The following is an 18,583-nucleotide window of genomic DNA, read 5'->3' as shown; positions in this document are numbered from 1 at the left end:
AAAACAATCAGGTCATCGGGAAGCAATCTACAAGCCTGCCACACTGACTTAACAATTAATATTATTATAATAATATAATATAATATAATATAATATAATATAATATAATATAATATAATATAAAATATAATATAATATAAATAATAATATATCAGCAAATTAAAACAATCAAGAGATGCCGTCAAATGTCACCCAAGTTTCAAATGTTGAAGCAGAATTTCACATCAAAAGTTCATGTTGAAATCTGAAATTTCAAGTGCGGAATCTGAACTCTTGTTAGTGGGGAAATATACTCAGCTTTAGTACTCAGCACATTGTAACAATTCTTTAAAAAAGAATACTCATCATATAAGGAGAAATTCTCATAACTTAAATCCCATCTTTCGCCACAAGGGAGCATACAAATTAAATGTTTCTCATGTGAAAAGAGATGCAGTAAACTCATCTCAGCAAACCCAATGGCATATCTCTCCTGGGTTCGCACGAGAATTCAATTCAGTGTTGAAACAGACAGTAAATCAAGCCAGCAAGCTCTGTAAATATATTTGTATGTTAAACACAATGTAAAATCAGCAGTAGGCACCTCCAGCATCAGAATCTATTTATGTTTTTGGTGCTTTTTTTTTCTTCTTCCTTGGCCAGACACAATTTTTTTATGTCTTTAAGAAGAACCCAAAATAATTACCAGACACATTCCCTGGATGACTCAGCCTGCTGAACCGAACTCAAAACATGTGCTCGTCATCAGGAAGTGGAGAAACACAGAGCCCACTACTTCAGTAAATCTTGGAACAAGCAATATTCCCAGCTGCATAATATTTTTACTGAAGGAAGCGAGGGAGGAATTATATTGATAGGGAAGGAAAACCGGGGCTTGTATAAATCAGAAGCACTCCCTCTCACTCTCCGGCTGTGTACACAGCATACAATCAGATCACACTTAAATTATACTATTTCCCCAAAGAATCCTGGGAACTGTAGTTTAATGAGGGTGCTGGGAATTGTAGCTCTGTGGTGGGTAAACTGCAGTCCCCGGGTCCCCCCCTTTTTAATGAAGTCATGTGCTTTAAATGTATGGTGTATATGCAGCTTAATACTCTCATAATGATATAACGGTAGTTAAACATCAGCTTCACAACCCTGAAGTTTTGTTACCCTGTCCTTTTGTGTTGTCCTGTGTTGTTTTAGGGAAGGGACTGTAAAGCTGATAACAGCAGCACTGCAATTAATTAAGCGATGGAGGACGTAAAGGGAGCCAGGGAGAAAGAACTGAGAGTTTCAGTAGAAAGTGAAAATGTGTAATTTGGATGCCACTGATGGACATGAGGAATCAACAGAGGTGCAGGCCTGGCCAGGGTCATAACTAGGAGGTGGTGAGGTGGGCCCCTGCCAGTGGCACAGGCAAGGGGAAGGGGCGCAAAATCAGCTTAAAAATATGCCCATTGATATATCTATAAATAAAAATATTGATTATTGCCTCATAAGAAATGGTTTTAAATAGAGGGTGAATTGAATGGGTGGAAGGGGGGTTGGATAAGAGGTGGAAAGAAGAGCTAATTTGTTCATGGCTAGGGGGCGCAATCTGGACGGTTCTGCCAGGGGCACAAGATCACCTAGCTACAGCTCTGGGCCTGGCAGACCAGTTTCTTGGGGGCCACGTCTAGGGAGACCTCTCCACTGCTTGGTCGCCAAAACTACTGGAGGTGGTAGACTGTTCTCTAATAATAATAATAATAATAATAATAATAATAATAATAATAATAATATATTATTATTATTATTTATACCCCGCCCCTCTGGCTGGGTTTCCCCAGCCACTCTGGGTGGCTTCCAACAGAATATCAAAATACAATAGTCTATTAAACATTAAAAGCTTCCCTAAACAGGGCTGCCTTCAGATGTCTTCTAAAAGCCTGGTAGTTGTTTTTCTCTTTGACATCTAGTGGAAGGGCGTTCCACAGGGCGGGTGACACTACTGAGAAGGCCCTCTGCCTGGTTCCCTGTAACTTGGCTTCTCGCAGCAAGGGAACCGCTAGAAGGCCCTCGGCGCTGGACCTCAGTGTCCGGGCAGAACAATGGGGGTGGAGACGCTCCTTCAGGTATACTGGACCGAGGCCATAACTTGGGTGCCATTATCTGGAATATTTATTTAGCCACTGCCCCTCCCCCCACACAATAAAAATCCTGTGGATGTGAATGCCTCCCTGTCCCCTGTACTTTTCTGCTCTGAAGAAAAGGCTAGAAATCAGGGTGGAGTGGGGGAAAGAAAAGAAAATCAAGACATTTGCAAACTCCGGATATATCTTTCCTAGGAAGTCGTCTAGCTTAGCCCAGAGTCTAGTCAGTTTGCACACTAATTGCCAGTGCTTACATGGAGAGTGGAAAGAACGAAAACAGCTGCAAATAATTACACATGTGACCCCTCCCCCTTCAGAGTGAAGTGTGGGAGCCAAGTGTAGGTCAGCTTATGATACTTGGAAGCCGGCATCGCAGTCTTTTGCGAGAGAGACGTCTAACATCAGCTTGTTTTATTGCAGCCAATATGTATTTATGAAGCTGGATTCTTATTTTTAAAAGGTATCTGTCCTTCTAAAGTGTCCCCCAGGGTATAGTCTTTCCCCTCAATGCACAACACTAAAACAGGAGGCTTTCTGTAAGAAACCTGGGGTATTCTGGATTATTATTATTATTATTATTGGTACCACTCTTCTAAATCTGTGCACTGGCAAATTCGCTGGCAAATGTTAAAATGAATCACAGAAACTGTAATCATAGCTGCCAGCTGCTCTCCCAAATGGGTAATAAATAATGAATAATAATTAATACTACCCTTTCTGGAGATGCCACAAGTCAATTCTAAAGCCAAAATATTTGTTTACTAATAGTACCGTAAATGGAACAACAGATAGGTGGGTTTAAAGAAGGTGGGGATTAATTTGACATCTAAGACATCTAAGACATCTAAGAATGTGAATTTATTCAAAGACAACTATGAGAAATGTTGGTCAGAAGTTAAGAAAGATTTAGAAGTATGGTCAAATTTGAGACTTTCCTTGTTAGGCCGAATCGCTGTTATTAAGATGAATGTCTTGCCGAGAATGTTGTTTTTGTTTCAAACATTGCAGATTTTGGATAAAATGGATTGTTTCAAGAGGTGGCAAAAAGATATATCTAGATTTGTCTGGCAGGGCAAAAAGCCCAGAATAAAATTTAAGATACTAACTGATGCAAAAGAAAGAGGGGGGTTTGCCCAGCCGGACTTAAAGTTGTATTATGAATCAGTGGCTTTCTGCTGGCTGAAAAGTTGGCTGCTTCTTGAAAACACAGACATTTTAGATTTGGAAGGGTTCAATAACAGATTTGGCTGGCATGCATATATATGGTATGACAAGGTTAAAATTCATCAAGGTTTCAAAAACCATATTGTTAGGAAAGCATTATATAATGTTTGGATTCGTTACAAAGATTTGTTGGAAAACAAAACCCCCAGGTGGTTGTCACCAATGGAAGCTAAGGAAGTGAAAAAACTTAATATGGAATCCAAATGGCCAAAATATTGGGAAATTATAGAACATGAGGAGGGAAAAGTGAAATTGCAGAGCTATGAGAAATTGAAGTCAAAAGTAAGAGACTGGCTTCATTACTATCAGATAAATGAAATTTTTAAATTGGACAGGAAAATTGGCTTCCAGGTGGAGAGGTCGAAATTAGAAACAGAGCTTTTAGAACCCAGTACTAAGAATTTGTCAAGAATGTATAACTTGCTGTTGAAATGGAATACACAGGATGAGACGGTTAAATCAGCTATGATCAAATGGGCACAAGACATTGGACATGATATTATGTTTGCTGACTGGGAACAGTTATGGACCACCGGTATAAAGTTCACGGCATGTAATGCCTTAAGAGAGAACATTATGAAAATGATATATAGGTGGTACATGACCCCAGTCAAGCTGGCAAAAATTTACCACACGCCCAATAACAAATGTTGGAAATGTAAGGAAACTGAAGGTACCTTTTACCACCTTTGGTGGACGTGCCCTAGGATTAAGGTCTTCTGGGAAATGATTTATAATGAAATGAAAAAGGTGCTTAAATGCACTTTCGTGAAGAAACCAGAAGCTTTTCTCCTGGGCATGGTAGGTCAATTGGTGTCAAGGAAAGATAGGACGTTTTTTATGTATGCTACAACAGCAGCAAGAGTACTTTTAGCAAAGTATTGGAAGACACAAGAACTACCCACACTGGAAGAGTGGCAGACCAAGGTGATCGACTACATGGGACTGGCGGAGATGACTGGCAGAATCCGTGACCAAGGGAAAGAGACGGTGGAAGAAGATTGGAAGAAATTTAAAGTTTATCTTAAGAATTGGTGTAAAATTAATGAATGTTAAAATGTCTTGGGTAATGCAAAATAGAATTGCAGTGACAAACATGGATATGAGAAAAAAGATGTAAAGAAAGAGCTATATGAAATTGAAGTTAGGGGTTGCTGGAATGATTTAAAACAGGGATGCAGAAAGGGGAGGTATGGGGAAGTCGCTGAAAGGTTTTAGGAAAGAAAGGTCAAGAAATTATACGTGTTTATATGTTTGTTTGTTTATGTATTGTGTTGTATTGTCTTTTAATTTGTGTTGAAAAACCAATAAAAAATTTATAAAAAAAACAACAACAACAGATAGGTGGGTTTAAATCCAGAGGCAATTTAGTGAATATAATAATAATAATAATAATAATAATAATAATAATAATAATAATTTATAGCCTGCCCATCTTGCTGGGTTTCCCCAGCCAATCTGGGCGGCTTACAGAAAATATATAAAATATAATATAGCATCAAACATTAAAAACTTCCTGATACAGGGTTGCCTTCAGATGTCTTCTAAAAGTTGTATAGTTCTTTATCTCCTTGACATCTGAAGGAAGGGTGTTCCACAGGAAGGGTGCCACCACCGAGAAGGCCCTCTGCCTCGTTCCCTGTAACTTTGCTTCTCGCAGTGAGGGAACCAGCAGAAGACCCTCAGAGGAGGACCTCAGCAATAACTGAAGGGCCCCAGCTTCCCCACCCCAGATTTAAGCCTGAACATCATTATTTGGGAGCAAAACCCACTGAACTCACTGGAGCTAATTTCTGAATTAATATGAAGAGCATTGTGCCATTTATTTGGCAATGACGGACCCAGGAATATAGGTAACAAATAAGAGGAACTAGCTTTGCTGACTTCAAAACTGGAATTTTGGCACTTTCAGGCAGGTCCTCACAGCGTCCAGGATTATTTTGTCAGCAGAAAGTCTGGGGCTTATGAGTAAGTTAAGGGTCAACAACTGGAGATCCTAGGGCCAAACCCACCTCCTGAAGCACATCTCACTTCACTACCCTCCCCCATCTGTGGAATGTGGAAGTGTGGAGGGGAAATGGTGGCTGCGGGATTATTGGCAGCCCACCTTGAGGTCAGTGGGAAGAGACCTGGCCAGCAATTCTTTACCCTCTATTCAACATGAGCCTCTGGAAGACTAGTTACTCATTTTGTGTGTGTAAATGCATTCCCTCATTAAAACGTCTTAATTCCACCGTTTCCTCCAAAAACCTTCAAAGTGGCTAACCATAAAACAACGAAAGCAGCCCTGAAGCAATAATTATAGACAAAAAAATCTACCTCAAACCACAAGGAAACAGCTATGTGCAGAATTAGTCTACACGCATGGCTAAGCACCTGCTGGTACCACTAGGCCTTCGCTGCTGCTCCACCAAAGACCTATGAGCAACGAGGATAGGCTGCTCTGTCTCAAGAGGGCTTTCTCCCGCTTTAGGTGCCACAACTGAATGGCCTTTGTCTCTCATGCCCACCCGTAACTTGGCCATGTATTGAGCAGCAGAGCCTTTGATGATAATATATGGGCAGGTTCATCCACTAGGAGGAAGTCTATAGACCGGGACTCCGGAATGTAGGTTCAGTTTAAACATTATTCCAATTTCTCGGTGGAGGGAGGAGGGAAACAGACAAATAATTAAAAGTACTGAGGAGCAGTTAGGCACGCGGGTGGCGCTGTGGGTTAAACCACAGAGCCTAGGGCTTGCCGATCAGAAGGTCGGCGGTTCGAATCCCTGCAACGGGGTGAGCTCCCATTGCTCGGTCCCTGCTCCTGCCAACCTAGCAGTTCGAAAGCATGTCAAAGTGCAATTAGATAAATAGGTACTGCTCCGGCGGGAAGGTAAACAGCATTTCTGTGTGCTGCTCTGGTTCACCAGAAGCGGCTTAGTCATGCTGACCACATGACCCAGAAGCTGTACGCCGGCTCCCTCGGCCAATAAAGCGAGATGAGCACCGCAACTCCAGAGTTGGTCACGACTGGACCTAATGGTCAGGGGTCCCTTTACCTTTACCTTTACCTTTACTGAGGAGAAGTCATTTTTTTCTTTTAAAAATGTTTAGGGGTACTCTCATTTTCCTACTCATATTGAAATACTGCCCCTCAATGAGGCCAAACTTAGATTCACAAAATGTTTAGGGTTATGTGTACCCCTGTGTCCCCCCAGAAAAAAAGCACTGCTGAGAAGACTTAAAGTCAGAAAAGAAATCCCAGAGTATTATTTCTCAGGACAAAGAAATGTGGAAAAAAATGTTAACGGAATAGGATTTGGGGAAAACTAAACATCCGCCAGGCTTTATCTTTAAGCACAATAGACCTAATAGCATACAAGGCTTAATAACTGTTTATTCATGTTCTGCTTTGTGCAACAAGATTTGCTTCGTGTAAGAATCATAATGAGGCTAACTACCCCCTGACTCAGACTTGAAAAGCAATTGGACAATCTCAGTATTCTTCACCAGAAAAAAAAAAATTGTAGCATACACTTTTAAAACATCCCTTGTTATGGTCACTAACTGGGTTGAAGAATATAAATTTGAGCAAAAGATGGAAAGAGAAAATGGAAATAATATTGGGTAATGCAGTTACTCTTATTATGGAACTTAAAAGTTTTGCTCCAGGGGGTTTAAATAATTGAAAATCCAAATTAGTAGAGAGTGGCATAAAATTACAGTTACTTCTATGAGAATACAGAATGTACTATCCAGACTAATCTACGAAAGAAGAGTCTCTGCAAAGCCTTTCACATTTACATTTGCTTTTGGCGGCTTCAAAAGAATAATTAAGGCCAAATTAACTCTAAAGTCATATAGAACTGTGGAAACGTAAAAGAACAAGGATTAAAGCTCAATATTTTAAGGATATAATGCAGGTGAGGAACATTTTGACTTGCAAATAGACAAAATGAAATTGAATAAAAATAGTTATTCTATATAGTGGTCCCCTTCTGGGGGAAAAACCTCTTAATATCTGCTTGTTAATGGGCAGAGTAAAGAATTCTTATGACTTGGCCAGTAATGCTTCTAGAATGTACAGATAAGCAAGCAGACCATTTTGGTGAGATTACAAGGGAATTTGAAGCATGTTTCTCAATGATGTCAATTACCACAGTATAATCTGAATGATGACATTCGGCACTGAAACATCAAAAACAAATTCAAAAAAAACAAACAAATTCAAAACACAAAAGCTTGTGAAGGATCTACACATATTAGAAGAGAAGCACAGTATTGTATAGCTTCCATCTACTTTATAATGATAACCACAGTATATTAAGACTGGCTCTGCAGGGATGGGAGCCTCTAACTCGACAGACATTGTTGGACTCCAAATCCCATGAGCCCCAGCCAACGTGGCCAATGATCAGGGATGATAGGAGTTGTAGTCCAACAACATCTGGAGGGCCACAGATTCCCACTCATGGGTTATAGATGTTGAGGTGAAGTAGAGGTGCCTGTCTCACAAAGGAATATTCAGCACTTGAAGACTGCAGTATAGAACAACAGTTTGTAGACGTCAATTGGTTCTGTGTGGTTTAGTGGTTAAGAGCGGTAGTTTTGTAATCTGGTGAACCGGGTTCATGTCTCCACTCCTCCACATGCAGCTGCTGGGTGACCTTGGGCTAGTCACACTTCTCTGAAGTCTCTCAGCCTCACTCACCTCACAGAGTGTTTGTTGTGGGGGAGGAAGGGAGAGGAGATTGTTAACCACTTTGAGACTCCTTAGGGTAGTGAAAAAGCAGGATATCGAATCCAAACTCCTCCTCCTCCTCCTCTTCTTCTTCTTCTCCTCCTCCTCCTCCTCCTTCTCACAGATGCCACAGCAAATAAGTCTCCTGTTGCTTGATATCACCTCAAGTGATAGCACCTCAGGCTTTTTTCGTATCACTTCCCATTGGGCTTGAAATGAAGATCGCAGTGTGTTTATGAAACTTTGCTGGAAATGGCTAAAGTTAAATTAACAACTCTTGCAAGCGGTATAATTGTTCTGAACTACTAGGCATGTACACAGGTGGAAAAATATCTTTGGAACCTGTTTTGACACTTTGGATAGTGGGTTACTTCAGTTCAGGGCCTTGGGCTGCCTTTTTGCTTCAGTCTGGATCCAAAACAAAGCCTCACTTCAGCAATTTATCATTTTGGGTTGACTTTAAACAATGGGAGAGGTGGTACCAGAGACTGCAAGATTGGTTTTCCCCTGGTCCCCAGCTACGCTACCTGTCTGGTAGGGATGGAGGGGACATTTTGAACTTCCCATTTAAAAACAGCCCTGCATGGGAAAGCAGCCAAAAAGACCTTTGTAAAGCAAGACAGGCCAGAGAAAACTTTACCATTTGACCCTGTTCCACGTGTTAATTCCCAATAGACTGTGCCCCAAATGCCGGCGATATTTGCACAATCTTTCCTGTATCATGTACAGAGCTTTATGTGGAAGTGCTCCCGTGTCTGAGCGATGCAATGTATCCTATCCACCTTGCAGCTGAACCTCTGCAACCCCTGGTCATCCGACAATCTGACCTAGTCAACTACACAGCAAAGCCGTTTTCCTCCCTGTAAGCTCTTTTCCAGCTGTGTAGGAGGAACACTATTTGCTCTTTTTAAAAAAAGAAAAAAGAAGAATATGTTTTTTAACTCACAGAACTGTTCCTGTTTAGCGACCTCCCCCTCCCACACCCTTCAGTCCTAGCAGAGGGCTTTTTGTCCTCCGAACTCTGAGTGCTCCTTTCATCAGGTTTTGGACCTGGCCCTGCATTGCTTGAGCATCCAAATCTCCCACTTGAGGCCTTAGGAGTTTGCTTTTGTTAGAACACATGCTCTGATCCATAGCTTTTTGAATTTTGGTCCACGTCTCAAACCAGCATACATCTGGCTGGTTTCAGTATGTTCTGGGATCCCCACCTGCCCTTTCCACTAAGATAAACCTTCCTTTGGAACCAACCTTTCGATTTCAGCTCACACTCTGCAATCCAGAAGAACACATGAAATACTTGTGCAGCAGCTTCTTCCGTTACTCCAGGGCCAGGGGAGTCATTGAAACACAGGTTTCCCCAGCCACTCTGGGTAGCTCCCAACAGAACATTAAAAACACAATAAAAGATCAAACATTAAAAACTTCCCTAAACAGGGCTGCCTTCAGATGTCTTCTAAAAGTCGGATAGCTGTTTATTTCCTTGACATCTGATGGGAGGGTGTTCCACAGGGCAGGTGCCACTACCGAGAAGGCCCTCTGCCTGGTTCCCTGTAACTTGGCTTCTCGCAGTGAGGGAACCACCAGAAGGCCCTCGGTGCTGGACCTCAGTGTCCAGGCTGAACGATGGTGGTGGAGATGCTCTCCTTCAGGTATACTGTGCCGAGGTCTGGTGCAAGCAAACCTCTCCATTCAGTTTTAAAAGCCCACCCAAAATGCTGGTGACAATGTTTGTTTATCTAAGGAAAACTCAATTCCGCTTGAAAATGTAACAAATCTGGGGCATTATTTTCATTTTGCTTATATTTATTGTCCAGAACTTCTCAAACAGCTCTGGGAAGCTTATTAAACTTAAATAATAATAATAATAATAATAATAATAATAATAATAATAATAATTTTAAAAAAAATCGATAAGAATCTAGACATTTAACCACAACCTAAAGAAAGATTGCTTCTAAAAGATAGTGTCTCAACTGTATATTATTTTATGGAGTTCCAGCTAAGGACACAGCGTTCCTGTAGACGTCCAATGGAGGCAGATCGGCACAATCTGCAAGAATCCTCCCAAGGACCGGAAGTCACAGGAGGTAATGGTAGGCGCATGGCAGACGATTAGCCGAACATGAAACATGCATGGAAGCCAAGTTGGGCTCATTGGGATGGTTAGCCCCCTGTGCTAAAATAAAAAAGCAATGTAAGTGTGCGTGCATGTGTGCATGTCCCATTTCATCCATCGCTTTCTTGTGGGAATTCCCAGTCAAAGCGCACCTGTCAGAGCTGCCCGAGGTCCCAGCTCACAAAGGACCAACGCCGCTTCGTTGTTAAGTACGAAAGTCTTTATTGAAGTTCAGTTTCACTTCCAGAGCCGCAGTGTGCAGCTCTACGTCTCAAAGTTTAGACCGCTGATGCTCCGTCTGAATCTCCTCCCCCCAGACACCAGTTTAAGACTCTAGCCTTGCTCCACCTCTTCCTCTGTTCTTTCCGCCTCTGGTTCCGCCTGTCCGTCGGGGTCTCGCCCTTTCTAGACTCTTCTGACGCTGAATCCCCTGAGCCTTCCCCCTCCCTCCGGCGGGCTTTAGGAGCTGGTTCCCAATCCGGGTCTCCTGCTGTCCCCCGCGCCTGTACATTTGAACTTGGCGCGCGCGCCCAGCCAGCAGCTTTCCTCCTGACCGTTTCACTGCTGCTGTCACTGCTTCCCCCTTCGGGGAGGCTAGCTGCAACTGACCTCCCCTCCGTTCCCCCACTCTCCGATGGAGGCGTGGTCAGCCCTGACTCATCTTCTCTCCCCGCTGGAGGAGACGCTGGTCCTGACACATGTGACTCTTCCCCCCCACTACGCTCTGGTGGGGAAACTGGTCCTGATCCCCCGCTGCTGCTTTGGGGTTCCCCGCTGGCTCCTTGTTTCTGGTGGGTCCCCCCTGGGACCCCCCTTGCCCTGACCATCGGCGCCCCCTTCTGGGAATCTTCTGATTCGCTGGAGAAGCTCATGGAATCTCTCGGGTCACTGTCATACTCCCCTACGCTGCCCTCGGATTCTTCCCCTTCACTCTCCATTTCCTCTCTCCCCTGTGCTCCTGCTCCCGAGCCCCTGACAGCACCAATCAGTAAAATATATCACCTTGTGGGAATTTAGACTGCAGCCCTGCACACAGCTTGCTGGGGATAATTCCCACAGAATTCAGCGGAATTCCTTCTGAGTACATGTATACAGGATTGTACAGAGGCCTTAACCTTGATCTACCAAGGCTGGGTGGTTTTTTTATATATATAATAAATCTAATTTAATATATGTCAGGAGTTGTTGGACTAGCTTCCATCAGCCCTAGACAGCATGGGCCAATGGTGATGGTAGGAGTTGCAGTCCAAAGAATTTCATTTAAAGCAGGGGTAGGCAAACTAAGGCCCAGGGGCCAGATGCGGCCAATTTGCCTTCTCAATCCGGCCCGTGTACGGTCTGGGAATCAGCGTGTTTTTACATGAGTAGAATGTGTCCTTTTATTTAAAATGCATCTCTGGGTTATTTGTGGGGCATAAGAATTCATTCATTTCCCCCCAAAAAATATAGTCTGGCCCACCACATGGTCTGAGGGACGGTGGACTAGCCTACAGCTGAAAAAGGTTGCTTACCCCTCATTTAAATCCTTCCTGGTGGTGGTTCGTCCAAAAGAGAAAAATGCACTTGCTCAGGCACTCTCCTGATGGTTCCACTTGTGCGAGTGTCAGAAGATCTTGCCAACGACTGGTGTGAGGGATGCCAGTTTACTTATTTCTATCTTTTTTGGGTGCCACTCCCTGCATTCTCCCCCTCCCCAGTTTCCCAACACTTGCTGAGTTTAAAACTTCTGCCAGGTGATGAGAGTCTCTGCTGCGGTGCTAAGATGTCCTCGTGGCTCAAGTAAGTGGTGCTTCCTGAGGGGCACCTGGGACTAATCTGTAAGCAGCGGAGGACTCCATTAAGCAGATGCTCAGGCACTTCAAAGGAAGGAAGAGGAGGAACATTTCCCTTGGGATGTTCACTCGGTGTTACTCATGCAAATTTGAGAAGGCTCATTTCATAGGGTTGCCATATTTCAAAAAGTAAAAACTGGGACACCCCCACCCCTTTTTAGGAACCCCCCCCAAAATTGTTCAGCTTTTTGTAAAGAAAACCTGAAAGTTGTTGAGCTGTTTTCCTACATTTCAGTAATAGGGGCTTAACATGAGGGGTGTGGCGCTTGGATGCAAAGCTTGCTGTTCTGCATGGTGGAATGTGGTCGGTACCTGGCCGTAGCAAAAGGAAAGAAAAGAACAGGGACCATGCTTTGCTGAGAGAACAATTTGTTGAGTTCTCTTTTCTGTCCATCTACTGACATCTCACAGCAGCCATTCCATCAGGCTACAGCAGAGGGAGAAGTGGACTGTAGGATCACTCCACCACTGCCAGGAGACCAGCTCCATTTTGTTCCTCCTGTCCCTGAAATGTTCATTCAAGCTTCATATTAGAACTTTGTGAACTTGGAGAACTGGTGGCTGAGTTTGCTTGTTTTCCTCTTCCCTCCCCCACCTCTTTTCCTTTTGTGTCTTGTCTATTTGTTATTTCTTCTACATAAATCACCTTGAGATCCTTGGAAAAGATCCTTTTAATTAATTTGTTAATTAAAGCAATGTTTTATTCATCCTTACTCCGTGACGGAAACTTCCTCCTGAAGCTCCTGATTTGGTATGGGCACATTGAACCAACACAGGAACTTTCTGCCTAGACGTGCACTGAATTATAGGGTTGAATTTGATGCTGAGAACATTGTGTGTAATGCACAAATTCAGATCAGGACTGCCTGGCAGTTATTCTTTCAGTTTGCCAGAAGAGGGTGCTGCTCCCTTAAAATATAAGTAGCGGACAGATGAAAGTGATCCAAGTTAAACTGCAAGCCAGAGGGCTTGAGAAACATAGCCAGATGTGTTCAGAGAATGAAGGTGCAAGAAGCAGTCCTATTTAATACACAGCTTGTCCTAAAGCTAACCCCCTTGTTTGCTTAGGCCTTTTGTAGAAAGCTAGCAACAGAAGCAGGAGAGAATGACCCGGGGACCTTCTGCATATTTAAAAATAGATGCCTAGATTTCTCATAGTTTGCGTGCCATTGACTCACAATGTACAGCGAACTTCTGTGATCTGAAACAATGCTTGAATTGTGAAACTAAATATTTGTGCTTTCTTCCCCAATGCTGCCTCGTCGGAGAAAACCCCTGTTACAAAAGGCAAACTGTTTGGTTTACCCGAGTGGCCGTGGCATCAGTCCCAGCCACTGATAGACTGGCTTCAAGGAGTCCTTGAATGTCCTTGCTTCGAGGAGATGTCAGCTTGTCGAGAGACTTAAAACCTGGGAGGCTGACTTCCCAAACCTTTTAGAGTCACACAGATTGCAGGGGTGGGGTGGACGTTTTCCTGGCGTGGCTCCTGCCTGAAACGGCAAGGCAGGCCTACAATCCATGTGGTTTGTGGTCTGGGAAAATGCAAAGTGTGGTCTGGAAAAACAAATAGTGTGCTTAGCCGGGGCTCAGAAAATACTAGGCAGATGTGAGAGTGGCTGTTTCGGCTTCAATCCTATGCACACTTACAAGATAGCAACCCTATAACCTAGGAATAAACTCCATTTAATCCAGTGGGATTTACTGCTGAGGAGACATGTCTGGAATTGTTCTGTTAGCTATTTAATGCATGATTGCTTCTAGCATAATAAAGTGTGACTTTTCCATTGAATAAAGAGTTAAAATATATCTGATTAGCTTCATTTAGAAAAAAAGCCCTGGCCCTGGCAGAATGTCCATGCTGTCCATAGTTCAGGGCGGGGGGGGGGGGAGAGAGAAACAGAATGAAGAATGGCCAAGGAAGATTAATGTAAGGGAATTGTTTTGCTATTACTGACCTTTGTTTTGACTGTAAATAACATTAAAACATTCAAGTATTCATCTAAGGCATGGAAAAGCTTGGCCCTTGCGATGTTGCTGAACTACAACTCCCAACCCCCCACAAGCAAACATGGCCGATGGACAGGGGCAATGGGAGTTATAGTTCAGTAACATCTGAAGGGCCAAAGCTTCCCCACACCTGATCTAGGTGTGTCTGTTGTTCGTTTGGCAACCATATGTGTAGTATTTAAACTCAGAAAGGCCAACAGCTTCCCATTTTACTCAGAGCAGGGAGAAGTGTGGGCAAGGTTATATTTTCTGATGACTCTCCAGGTATAACCAGGTTTGTAGAGCAGCTTTGCTCTGTATGTAAATGCTTGGCACTGAATTAATTCACTTTTAAAATTGGCAACCTTTTGCAAAGTGGGGAGACCAGACACCCCAGAATTACCAGAATTATTTTTTGTACCTGGGCTGTAAAAAAGGTAAAAGTAAAGGTCCCCTGGACAGTTAAGTCCAGCCAAAGGCGACTATGGGGTTGCGGCACCCATCTTGCTTTCAGGCCGAGGGAGCCGGTGTTTGTCCACAGACAGCTTTCCAGGTCATGTGGCCAGCATGACTAAACTGCTTCTGGCACAATGGAACACCATGACAGAAACCAGAGCGCACGGAAACACCATTTACCTTCCCACCACAGCAGTGCCTATTTATCTACTTGCACTGGCGTGCTTTCGAACTACTAGGTTGGCAGAAGCTGGGATAAAGCAATGGGAGCTCCGTTACAGGGATTCAAACTGCCAGCCTTCTGATCGGCAAGCCCAAGAGGCTCAGTGGTTCAGACCACAGTGCCTTCTGCATCCCATAATGTTTTGGTTTGCCACCAATGTCCTCCCCTCCCCCAGTGCATATATTCCTTATGGGGTTTGTATTTGTCACTCTAAAAAAAATTATATTGTCCAATGTAGGGCTCCATCTGGCTAAATGCCCATCAACCACATCCTCCCATGTCATGCTTATATGATCAGTCGCACTGTGAACTGAAACACCAACATTTGAATATGCACATGGCTTTCTACACACCATGACTAACGTTCTTATGATCCCAGCAAAGTTTTATAAGATGGTCAGCCTGATCCTGTGCAGAAGGAAGTGTGTCTTCCATTTGCGGCAGATGGCACGGCCACTTCCACAAGGCAGTTTGTTGTGGACCGAGGACATATACATGCCAGCGGTTTAAAACACACTAAGGTCACTTCCCCCTGCTGCAGTTCAAGCCACAGTTTTACATTTACTGCACACACCAGAGAAAGGGTAGGAGTGTTTTCACCCAGTGCCCATTACCTGATTTGTTTCCCTTCACCTGCAATCCCTGCCCTGAGCTGTCATCTATACATGTGCAATGGATGTCTGAAATGGACTGGATGGGCCATTGGTTTCTTCCAGCATAACTGTTATCATGTTTTCAAATGTCCTAAGGAAGGTTGGGGTTTCTGGGGTGGGGTGTGGTTTTTAAAACCCCAAGGACTTCAGATTGCTGCCTTGTTTCTAGGTTCTTGATTCACAGAATCTTCAGAAGTTCAGTCCCAGATCTGTCTAGTTTCACATCCAGAAACAGAAAGCTTTGCAAAGATATATTTTATCTGAAACTGATAGAAACAATACTATTTTTTTTAAAAAAAGGTAAGAAATGGTTTCACACAAATACAAAACACAAAAAACATATAAACCAGGGCAGGACGTTGATGTTAATAGCTTTCATCTAATTTTAATTATGCTCACTCTCTGTAAGGTACTATCATTGCTGACCATTTTTCCTAATGTTTTTCAGTATGACCCATGTGGAGAAGGGAAAGAGATTTGACTTTCCAAGAAGGAGGAAATATTTCACAGAAGTTTTTAAAAGAGCAATTCTCAGAGGGAGACAGAGACAGATAGTACAAAACAAATTAACCACTTTGATCTAATTATAGTCATCTGGGTTTTTTTTTTTAAAAAAAGGTATTTACTTGGAAGTGGGAAATAATTGCGGCAGAATGTAGATGCACAATTGAATGCACATCACAGCAAAAATAGTGTCATGTGGACAGACCAGCCTATTTCTGTTACCGGTAATTGTCAGCTTTGTACAAGTGTGGACAATTTTTGAAAAATAAGTAAATAAAAACAATATGAAAAACATCATATAGATGATCTCTGTGGCCCCTTCCAACTTTACAGTTCTATGATTCTATGATGTAAACAAGAACCACATTCAAACACAGGACCTGATTTTTCCTGACTCGAAGATGGTACAGCTGAATGTGTGAACCAAAGCCCTCTGCACCTGAGATGCTAAGAACATTTTGTGGTGCGTGATCGATCATCCCTCATCCAACCTGAAAAATAACACTGGGTGTTTCATTCCCAAGTGATAAACTGCATGTGTGGACCAGCCTATGAAGAAGACAAACACAGATTTAGAATTGCAGAGTCGGGAAGTTAGCATTTTAATATCTCGTTTTAAGAATGGGCTAAGGCTGCAGGTTGCTGAAGGCACTTTACCTGGGAGCAAGGCTTCAGAGTTAGATGTGCATAGGATTGCACCACAAATTTGTGCTAGTTCCCCCTCTTGCCCATCTGGCCGCCTGTTCAACAGTGAATGATTGATGTTGCCCTTTCTTTATAACAAACAGTTCCCAAAGCTTTGGATACAGAGATATGGCACAATGAAAGTACTGTGGGGCCGTTTCAACACTGTTCATTCAGTGCGTTGCAGTCGAAACTCTACAATTCAAAGCCTTGTGTCATTTCCTCATTTTCAGAAAGGAAGTTTAGACCTTTGGTTGTTATGATTAAAATATACGACCCCAAAGAAGGAGTTAATGCAGCTGGTTTGTTTTTCCTGTTCTCAGAAGCAGAGATTTCTTATCCCTGGCCCTGGAAGCTCTCACGGTCATAGGCTCTTCCTCCAAATAGTCCTACTTAAAGGACTCCATCTTCATGCCACTGTTCAGCAAGGCAGGGAGGGGAAGGAGCAAAGGGAACCAGGGTCTGAAGTTTGCGGACATTAAAACTGGAATGAAGAAGGCCCAGCTCATTCACATTGTGATCACCTCTCCTTGATTCCAGCGTTTCATCTTCCCACATACAAATTAACAGCCTTTTCTCATAATACTAAAAAACAGAAAAGGAAGTGGGGCAGGACTTGAATGAATGAAGGCCTGGGAAAACTGAAGTTGGTTTATAAAGCTGATGGTGTGCTGTGCCACTGAGGGTTCCCTCAACCCTAGTATAAGGTTTGCCATTCCTGGCAAGCATGCATCATAATGCCAAAAAAAGCATTTTGGGACCCCACTATGAAGGCCTGCACAAAGGCTGCCTTGGCTCCTGTCAAGATCTCGCCCTTTGGATGGAAAGCTACCACTGAGGGACCGCGTGTTTGGCAGACATTACCTGCCACCAAATGATGTCCGTCGCAAGAAAGCTCATCTCAGCTTGGGCCGCTCACAATCACCGTGAGATGAGATGAGACCATCCGTCTCAATTGGGATGACAGTGTTTGGCCCCCATATTATTCTATCTGTCATGTACTCTTCGGGTTCCAAAAGAATCCCTGTCTCATACATCATTATTTTCCACAAAGGTTGAAAGCCCCCTCCTGGGAGGGGGGGGAGTTTTGCTCCTTCCCACTCACTGCCCCACCCTTGATGTCCAAATACCTTCAGTGAGGAGAAGCAACTCTTTTGCGCAAGGCAGAAATCTGCATACGAATTAAAACCTCTCCAAGCAGGAGCTGGAAGGGAGAGAAGGGAAAGAATAGCTTGAATAAAAAATCTGAGCCAAGTTACACTTAATGCATCTGATTTCCCCCACACTCAGTGAAATGCTTAAAACACACAGAGGGAGATCATGTGGTTGAAAATATTAAATCAACAGACGACTTTGAATGCTAAGAGGAAAGTGGATCAACCTGGGTTTAGGGGCAATATGTGCATTTTCTCTTGTTTGTTTGTTATGTTCTGCCCACTTAGGTTTCTCTCGAGCCACAAGTTGTCTGAATCAGGCATGCAGAACTGATAGCCAAATGGATGATTCATCCAGCTTGGAGAATTTGTGCTCCCCTCAAAGGACAGCAGTATTTCAGTGTTTGGCAAAATAAACGTACAATGTGGCACCATCATGTTGAGCATTTCCCTGCCCTGCTTCCCAACACATTAGTGGTTGCTTGCAGGGGGCTGTGGGTGGGGGGAGACCTGAACGCAGTGACCTCACAGCACGCATTTATTTCCTAGACATTACTGGGGAGTTGCATGAGGTGGGCATGCGCTGGCCACACAATCCCACATGATAGCAAGGTAGCCCTCTGCAGGAAAAGGGATGTTTTAGAGACATTGGAAGGGAAGGTTCTGCTGACAGGACTCAATAACATGCTCTGGAAAGCAGAGTAACATGCTCTGGAAAGCAGGCTCCCATCAACCTCTGGCCATAGCATTCTGCACTAGTTGCTGTTTCTGCTGAGAGCCAGTGTGGTGTAGTGGTTAAGAGCGATAGAGTCATAATCTGGGGAACCGGGTTCGCGTCCCCGCTCCTCCACATGCAGCTGCTGGGTGACCTTGGGCTAGTCACACTTCTCTGAAGTCTCTCAGCCTCACTC

At 43.5% G+C, this 18,583-nt stretch overlaps 1 long non-coding RNA gene across 1 annotated transcript; it reads right to left on the bottom strand.

Moving 5' to 3' along the window:
- Positions 1-12,196: 12,196 nt before the first annotated feature.
- LOC310762889 lies at positions 12,197-17,058 on the bottom strand. The gene is made up of 3 exons (XR_014548286.1): positions 16,200-17,058; positions 15,311-15,596; positions 12,197-13,566 (listed from the first exon to the last, which is right to left on the bottom strand). It is a non-coding gene; the product is annotated as an uncharacterized lncRNA (long non-coding RNA).
- Positions 17,059-18,583: the final 1,525 nt, after the last annotated feature.

The sequence above is a fragment of the Podarcis filfolensis genome (genome assembly GCF_964270895.1).
Source record: "Podarcis filfolensis genome assembly, chromosome: 5".
NCBI lineage: Eukaryota > Metazoa > Chordata > Lepidosauria > Squamata > Lacertidae > Podarcis > Podarcis filfolensis.
This window is presented reverse-complemented; position numbering and strand designations above follow the sequence as displayed.